Source organism: Rhinolophus sinicus, linkage group LG01 (genome assembly GCF_036562045.2).
Source record: "Rhinolophus sinicus isolate RSC01 linkage group LG01, ASM3656204v1, whole genome shotgun sequence".
NCBI lineage: Eukaryota > Metazoa > Chordata > Mammalia > Chiroptera > Rhinolophidae > Rhinolophus > Rhinolophus sinicus.
In genome coordinates, this window is record NC_133751.1 from 141,208,831 (window position 1) to 141,217,034 (window position 8,204).

Consider the following 8,204-nt stretch of genomic DNA (forward strand, 5'->3'; position numbering starts at 1 on the left):
AATACAACCAACTTACACTGCATTACTTTCGTCCCCCTAATAGACCATGTTCTTTTATACTTCATCTTTTGCCATGTTTTCTCTACCTAAAATCATTTTCCTCTTCTTCCCTTGGTTAGCCTACACTCTTCTTTCAAGACACAGCTCAAATGCCACTTCCTCCCTAAAGCCTTTCTTGATCTATCCCTCAGTCTGAGTTAACCGAGTTAAATGTTTTCTCTACTGTGCGGGTTATAATCATTTAACTTGTCCACACACTCTACATGATACAGAGCAGTCATCCCCCAAGCCCTATTCTTCTTATCAATTATGATAAGGTGATAAGTGAGAAGTATGTAAAGCCAAGAATGACATTTCCCAGCCTCCTTTGCATCTTGGGATGGCCTGTGACTAGCTCTTGCAGATGGAATGTGAGCAGAAGAGAGGCTTGCCACTTCCAGGGCTGAGGCCTTTAAGACGCAGACAACGCTCTCTGTCCCTTTCCTCAGGCTTGATGCAGATGACAGCAGCCCTTGGGGATGGTGGAACCACAAGATGGAAGTACCTGGCCATCAAACGGGAACACCTGCCATTTTGGGAGAAATAAACAACTTCAAGGAATCTCCAACTTAATTTTGTTGTCAGGTTATTAAGAATACAATGCAAAAAGAAAAGTACTGGTTTATAGGTAAGTAGATAAATGTGTAGAACATTAGCCAGTTGAATTCAGTAGCATCTGATTCTTTTATGGGGTTCTTGGTTTTTGCATACTCTAAGATTCAGTAAGCTTATTTATGTGGTTCCAGCATTTGAAGGAAGAAAAAATAAAGGTTTGGACAACGGGAACATCTCTAAATACGTGGTAAAGTTCAACTCAGAGCTGTTCCCTATCGACTTACTTTTCAAACAATATATTAGAATTAATTTTAATACCATTGTGGTTGAGTGGACAGAGAATTCAAGAAACATGAATATGGAAAATTAATTTAAATGTATAATTACTAACATTTAATAATTTGAAATTACGTTTGAAATAATGTTACCATTGTTCTGCTAAAATTGTCTCAAAAATATCTGATGTCCTAGTAGGTTTGTAAAAATGTAACTGGTTAGTTTTAAGTAACTTGAGCAGTAATTTTGAAAAGAAGAGACTCCAGGAAGGAAAAGGAGTTCTGAGTTCAAACCAGGAGAACCTTGCAAAAGTTTGTTTGCTTGAGGTTTGAAAGAAGGAAAAGAAACATAGATACTGGAAACGGTAAACAAGGTGGGAGAGAGGAAGGGGGAAGAAAGGAGATACCATTCTATTTTAGGAGGTTGTTGCTTTGCAGCACCAGATCAATGGTACTGAAATTTGGGAAACTGGGAAGGAAGCAGGAGGTGGGTGGTAGGGAAGGGGAATTCTTTCTGACGTCGACATGACATTTCAGACATCATCTGAAGAATTACATAGGCAACATGAATCTGTAGGTGACCTGAGTCTAAAGACAGAACAGAAGGTCGGGCAGGGATGGAGCGGGAAGTCTGGTAAAACCCTGACTGGCTTGGAGTAGCAAGGTGGTGGCCTGTTTTAAGGAATGCCCGCAATACAGAGGTGAAAGAGAAGGCCACAGGCAAGAACATGAAAAAAAATACCCCAATAGAAAACCAAACTTACAACTGATACCTAATAAAAAAGGAGAGATGCCCCGGCATAAGATTTATTTCTTACAGATCTTCGGGCCATTCCAAGAGTACACAGGGCAGAAATGTTGCGACCAAAAGCAGAAATACTTACATCTGTTACATTTCTAACACTGCACAAGCTATTTGTTCATAGATCTTCTCCACCAGATTAAGCAACCTGGGAACAGACATGATTTCATTCTCTGCACCCCTGAGGCCTTGCACAGTTTCTAAGACTTGGTAGCTACTTAGGTATCTGTAGAATTTTATTTTGCTGTTGTACATAGGAAACCAAAGGACACATTTTGGGGATACTAGAAAAGGGGAGTGAGGAGATAGATACACAGTATCAAAAATCATTTGTAGCGAAAATGTTGTCCTAAGAAAATTTAATATGAACTTAATGGATGTTTGGCCAGGTTGTTGGTCCACTGAATGCTTCTCACTTTTTGTTTCCTTTGAGCCAAGGAGGGTGGGGATTCTGACTTTTTGCTTTCATGCCATTGGGATTCATGCACTTCTATGCTGTCAACCTGACACTGTGAGGAACAGATAACTAATAAAAATCTCTGGAACAAATCTCTTAAATGTCTTAAATGAAATGAGCAATGTAGGTTTAAATTTCAGACACATGTATTTTTCCCCCCAAGGTCTCCCTCCAAAGAAGCAACATTCTCCCTCCAAAAGCAGAATTCTTAACACTGTGTCACCTTTTCTTGAATTCTTAATGGGCTACGCAAGCTGGTGTGGTTGTACTTTGAAGAAACAAAAATATTAAAAAGAAAAAAAGCACAAGGTTTCCCTTGCCTTTCACGAGAAGACTTCCAGCTTACTTCTTTTAAAATATTGCCCCTGAATTGCAAATTACTTCATGGTCTTTTTTCAGCGAGCTCTCTTCCTAGACTGACAGAGCCAGCTGTGCCACTGTCCCGTCCATGGAAATGATGTCATCAGCACTCTGTCCTTGAATCAAACCACAATCGTCACATTTGGCTCTTTTTCACATAGCAGGAACCCAATATATTCTTGTTTACAGCAACGGCATTTAGAAAGTTATCACTTGTAGACTCTATCAGTTGGCAACTTAAGTCAAAAGAAAGCTGAGCATGAATTACCTGAATCCCTTTTTAAAGTAAAAGTTGTTTTAATTGTAATGTACTTATTATTAATGCTTAAAGTGCTAGCTTTTCTAATATTCAAACAGCATGTTAATGATAATTAATATTAAGTCAGACTAGAGAATTAAAAATTATGTTTATGTTCATTATTCATTTGATATATTTATACTTCTTTGTTCCACCTTAATATCAAAATTATAATACTGTTTAATTATAATTAATTTGACATTAATTATAACAATAATTAAGTAAAAATGAACATGTAATCGTTATATAACTAAGTCATTTTTATACTTGGCATAAGTTAGACTGTATTCCCACAATCCCATTTTCTACAAAGAGCCACTGTTAACCATCTAGTGTAATTCCTTTCTGACTCTTATTCACATATCAATTTTACTTTTCATTGGTGGGCTCATATTCATTTTAAGTGGTAGCAAATGATTTTTCTGAATCAAATGACTTTGTTATTTAATCAAATAGTAATGTAAAAATAAAATATTTTAGAGCCATAGTCACCATTAAAAATGTATAAATTTATCTTACAACTTTTATTGAAGTAACTCTCATCTGGCAAATATATTAGTAAAGTAGTTCATTAAACTATAAATAATTTTAATTTGGCTCTCATTTATCAAGCTCTAAAAGCAGCAGGTGACTTTATAATCTGGAAGGACATTTTACATTTTCTTAAAAAAATATTACCACTCTCTCTAACATACATCCTTTAATTAAGTTTTATAAAATGAAGCCAAAATGTTAAAACCATTTATATGTACAATAAGACCACTAAGCATTTTAATAATTTCTATCTAGGTAAATCAATCTTTTCCACTTTTGGTCAATTATATTCCCACTTTAAAAAGGTGAACACAATAAATTTAAAAATCAATGTAAAATATTAAATTAACTTTAATTGAACTACCCTGTTTTCACCCAGTAATATTGTGGGAATTTACAGTACACAGAAAAAGGATATTTTTGTTTTATTTTACATACAGGTAAAACACAGGATATCACTTATGGAAAAAGGATTCTACTCTTGAAAAAGATATAAAAAATGAAGTTGAAGGCTGAAAGCATTGAAAATTTGAACAAACCCGTGCATACATTCATGGCAGACCTGTTTATAACCCAGGTTATCTCCCAGTCCAGCGTTTGGTTTACTGTACCATTTCGCTTATACAAAGCTTTCTTAAGCCCCCACTGGAAATACCACTTTTCTAACTCTTCCTGCATTTTGCCTGTATCTTTTAAAAATTACCACCTAAATGGAGATTCTCTGTGCTCGAGAATCCTTCAAAAGCGGTCAAGTATCAAGTAATAAGCTAAAAGAGTAGTCTCTACATCCACAATGATTGATGGGGATTTTATCAAATTCACTGAGCTTTGCACTGGAGGTTGCAAATGGTATTGCATCCGTGAATTAATTTTTACTAACCGTCTTGCTCTCTTCATAATGCCCCCAAATGCAGTGTTAGATGAAGAGAAAAACAAACAAGCTGTACCTTATTTACTTATAAATTATAAACTTTTTTGTATTCTTTCCCACCTCAAGTTTCTTTAAAACAAACAAAATGATCCACTACTATTCCTTAATTATCAACGGAATGTGTTCAATGTAGAATATGTGAAATACACACAAACATGAAAAATCAGAAAAATATCAACATAATGCTGTTGCCTTACAACAACCTGTAATATATAACGTTATGGCACATTTTCTTCCTATTTTTTAATGCTTTTTTCCCCAAGCATAGTTGAGATCATATTAGATGTAAAAGTTTGTACCTTTTTTTCCCTACTAATCATGTCACAATCATCATTTCCCCATGTTATTAAAATCTTGTAAAAAAATTTAATGGCAGCATGTTTCATCTTAAACAAATCTCTTAATATTGATGGATGGACACTGGATATATTTTTTGAATGAATTAACACAGCCTTCCAACGCTTTTTACCTTTACACTATATTCAATATATGGCTTAAGTAGGGTCCTGCAACCTCTTAAAAACACATATATTCCAGTAGGTTGAGAAGTCAATCATGTCCTGTTTATTGATTTTATCACACTAACAGTAAACAGTTTATTGGGGGGGGGTAGGAATAAATAGAAAGTCACTATCATCCACTCAGGGTACAAATAAACACATCCTACGACCATTAGTTATAGCTATATTTTCATCTTCTCCATCATAAAAACTTTGAACGAGACACAAGCCATAAAGACTAATATATCCAACTAAAATTTTAAATTCTGCTGAGACCAACTTTAAGTATCATAGAAAGGTAAAAATATTAATGGAAGTGCAGAAGATTAATATTCTTTAAAAGAACGTTCAGAGCCAGCAGCAAAATGTACAAAACAAGTAGAAAATGTATACAAATGACCAAAAATCTATGAAGATGTTCAAACTAGGAAAAAATTGACCAGGATGTGGGTAATATTTTGGGAAGACAATGTAAAATATGCCAATAATGCCTTTTAAAAATCCATATACTAACATAGCAATTCAACTTGTAAACTGAATGAAAACTACAGTGCTGACTGCAGTACTGTTTTTAATGAAGGAAAACAAGGAACAACTTAATGTGCATCACCAGAAGCCTGGTTAAATGACAGTCCAAACAGTAACTACGTCCATTAGAATAATGCTTTATATGTAAAAAGATGTGCATAGCGTATTGTGGAAAAATTTCAGGGCTTTTTAGAATTCCATTCAAAACATTGACTTAAATGTGTATATGTACATACACATACATACATACATACACATGTAATGTATATGTGTAGTCTGATGATTAAGTTCGTGAACTTGTTGCAACGATGTTGCTAACCTTCTTCGATTATCAGAGGGATTATTCATTATGAATTTATACCAACTGGACAAACAGTTCACCAAGTTTACTATTTGGAAGTGCTGAAAAGGCTGCGTGAAAAAGTTAGACGAAAACGACCCCAACTTTTTACCAACAATTCCTGGCTCTTGCATCACGACAATGCACCAGCTCACACAGCACTGTCTGTGAGGGAGTTTTTAGCCAGTAAACAAATAACTGTATTGGAACACCCTCCCTACTCATCTGATCTGGTCCCCAATAACTTCTTTCTTTACCCAAAGATAAAGGAAATATTGAAAGGAAGACATTTTGATGACATTCAGGACATCAAGGGTAATATGACGACAGCTCTGATGGCCATTCCAGGAAAAGTTCCAAAATTGCTTTGAAGGGTGGACTAGGAGCTGGCATGGGTGCATAGCTTCCCAAGGGGAGTACTTCAAAGGTGACCATAGTGATATGCAACAGTGAGGTATGTAGCACGTTTTCTAGGATGAGTTCGTGAACTTAATTGTCACACCTCTAATGTACGTATCTCCATGCCAAAGTATTGATACTGGTTTTATTAGAATAGTGGGACAATGAACAATTTTAATTTTCTTTTTGCTTACTATGTCTCTTTTCTGGTTTTCACTCAAAGAAATCATGTTTTTCTTAGGTAATTTTTTACATTAATAAAAACTTGTATATGCTAAAAATTATAAAAATTAAAGGGCAAACTGGGAAGTTTGCAAAAACATGACCAAGGGCTACTATATTTACTATTTAAATAAATTATTTCATTCACAAGAAAAACACTAGGATTCTAATAATAAGTGAACAAAGTAAAATAATAATTAAAAGGAAACTGAAATATAGAAAGTCTCAATCAAATAAGTGTAACATAAGACATGCTTATCCTTTTATTAAAGTAGAAAGGTTCTTTGTTTTTTTTAAAATACACAATATTAACAAAATATGGAGTAATAGGCATCCTCAAATCCCATCATACCATTTAATCCAGTAATTTTACTTCTGGAATTCTAGCCAATAGAAATACTCTTAACTATGAAAAAAGCTTTAAGTGAAAGATGCCCATCACAATGTTCCTTGTACAGACAGATGCTCCTTGACTTAAAATGATGAGGTTACGTTGATAAACCCATCGTAAATCAAAAATGTCGTTAAGTCAAAAATGCATTTAGGGGCCAGCCCGGTGGCTCAGGCGGTTAGAGCTCCATGCTCCTAACTCCAAAGGCTGCTGGTTTGATTCCCACATGGGCCAGTGGGCTCTCAACAAGGTTGCCAGTTCAACTCCTCGAGTCCCGTAAGGGATAGTGGGCTGCGCCCCCTGCAACTAGCAATGGCAACCGGACCTGGAGCTGAGCTGCGCCCTCCACAACTAAGACTGAAAGGACAGCAACTTGACTTGGAAAAAAAATAAAAGTCTTGGAAGTACACACTGTTCCCCAATTAAAAAAAAAAAATGCATTTAGTACACCTAACCTACCCAACACCATAGCCTAGCCAGTTTCTACTGAATGCATATTGCTTTTGTACCATTGTAAAGTCGAACAATTTTAAGTCGAACCATTTTAAGTCAGGGACTGTATGTACAAAAAAAATAATAATAATGGAAATACAGTGGAATATTACCTGGGGATCTAAATACTAGAATACAAACATTGGAACTATTTCAAAAAGATTTTACCCACTTTGATACAGAATGACTTGCTAGGATGTAAGGTGTGTAGTGAAGGGCAGCCCAACTCATGGAATCTCAAAAGGTTGGTACCGTGTTTCCCTGAAAATAAGACCTAGCTGGAAGATCAGCTCTAATGCATCCTTTGGAGCAAAAATTAATATAAGACCAGGTATTACATTATATTCTATTCTATATTATAAAGACTCAGTATATTATATTATATATTATACCTGGTATTATATATTATAGTGTATTATGTTATGTTATGTTATATTATATTAAAGACCCAGTCTTATAGTAAAATAAAACCCGGTCTTATATTAATTTTTGCTCCAAAAGACGCATTAAAACTGATTGGCTAGGTCTTATTTTCGGGGAAACACAATACCAGTCATAAGGAGCACACTTGAAAGGACTACCAAAGGCTATTTTATGTTGTAAAAATCTTATTCTTTTCATGGGACAAAGGTTATTTACTAGCAAAAGGAGGATATTCCAGATATGAAAACTAAAAATAAAAGGCATAAAAGATGAAGAAGATGGCACAGATCTTTTTCCAAAACAGCTGTTGTACAATTTTACTATTTCAATGTCTGCAGATGCTTACAACAAACGTGGTACATTCCTAACATTTCTAGAGACAGAGCCATACAGATTTCAAAGAAATAAGATTTGTACATATTGATTTGTACTGCATGATGCTTTCAGGCCACTGCAAAGGGAATGAGTCTGATTTCTACTACAAGAACTAATGAGAAAAACATATACCGTGTTTCCCTGAAATTAAGACCTAACTGGAAAATAAGCCCTAGCATGATTTTTCAGAATGACATCCCCTGAACATAAGCCATAATGTGTCTTTTGGAGCAAACATTAATATAAGACCCGGTCTTATTTTCGGGGATACATGGTAATCACC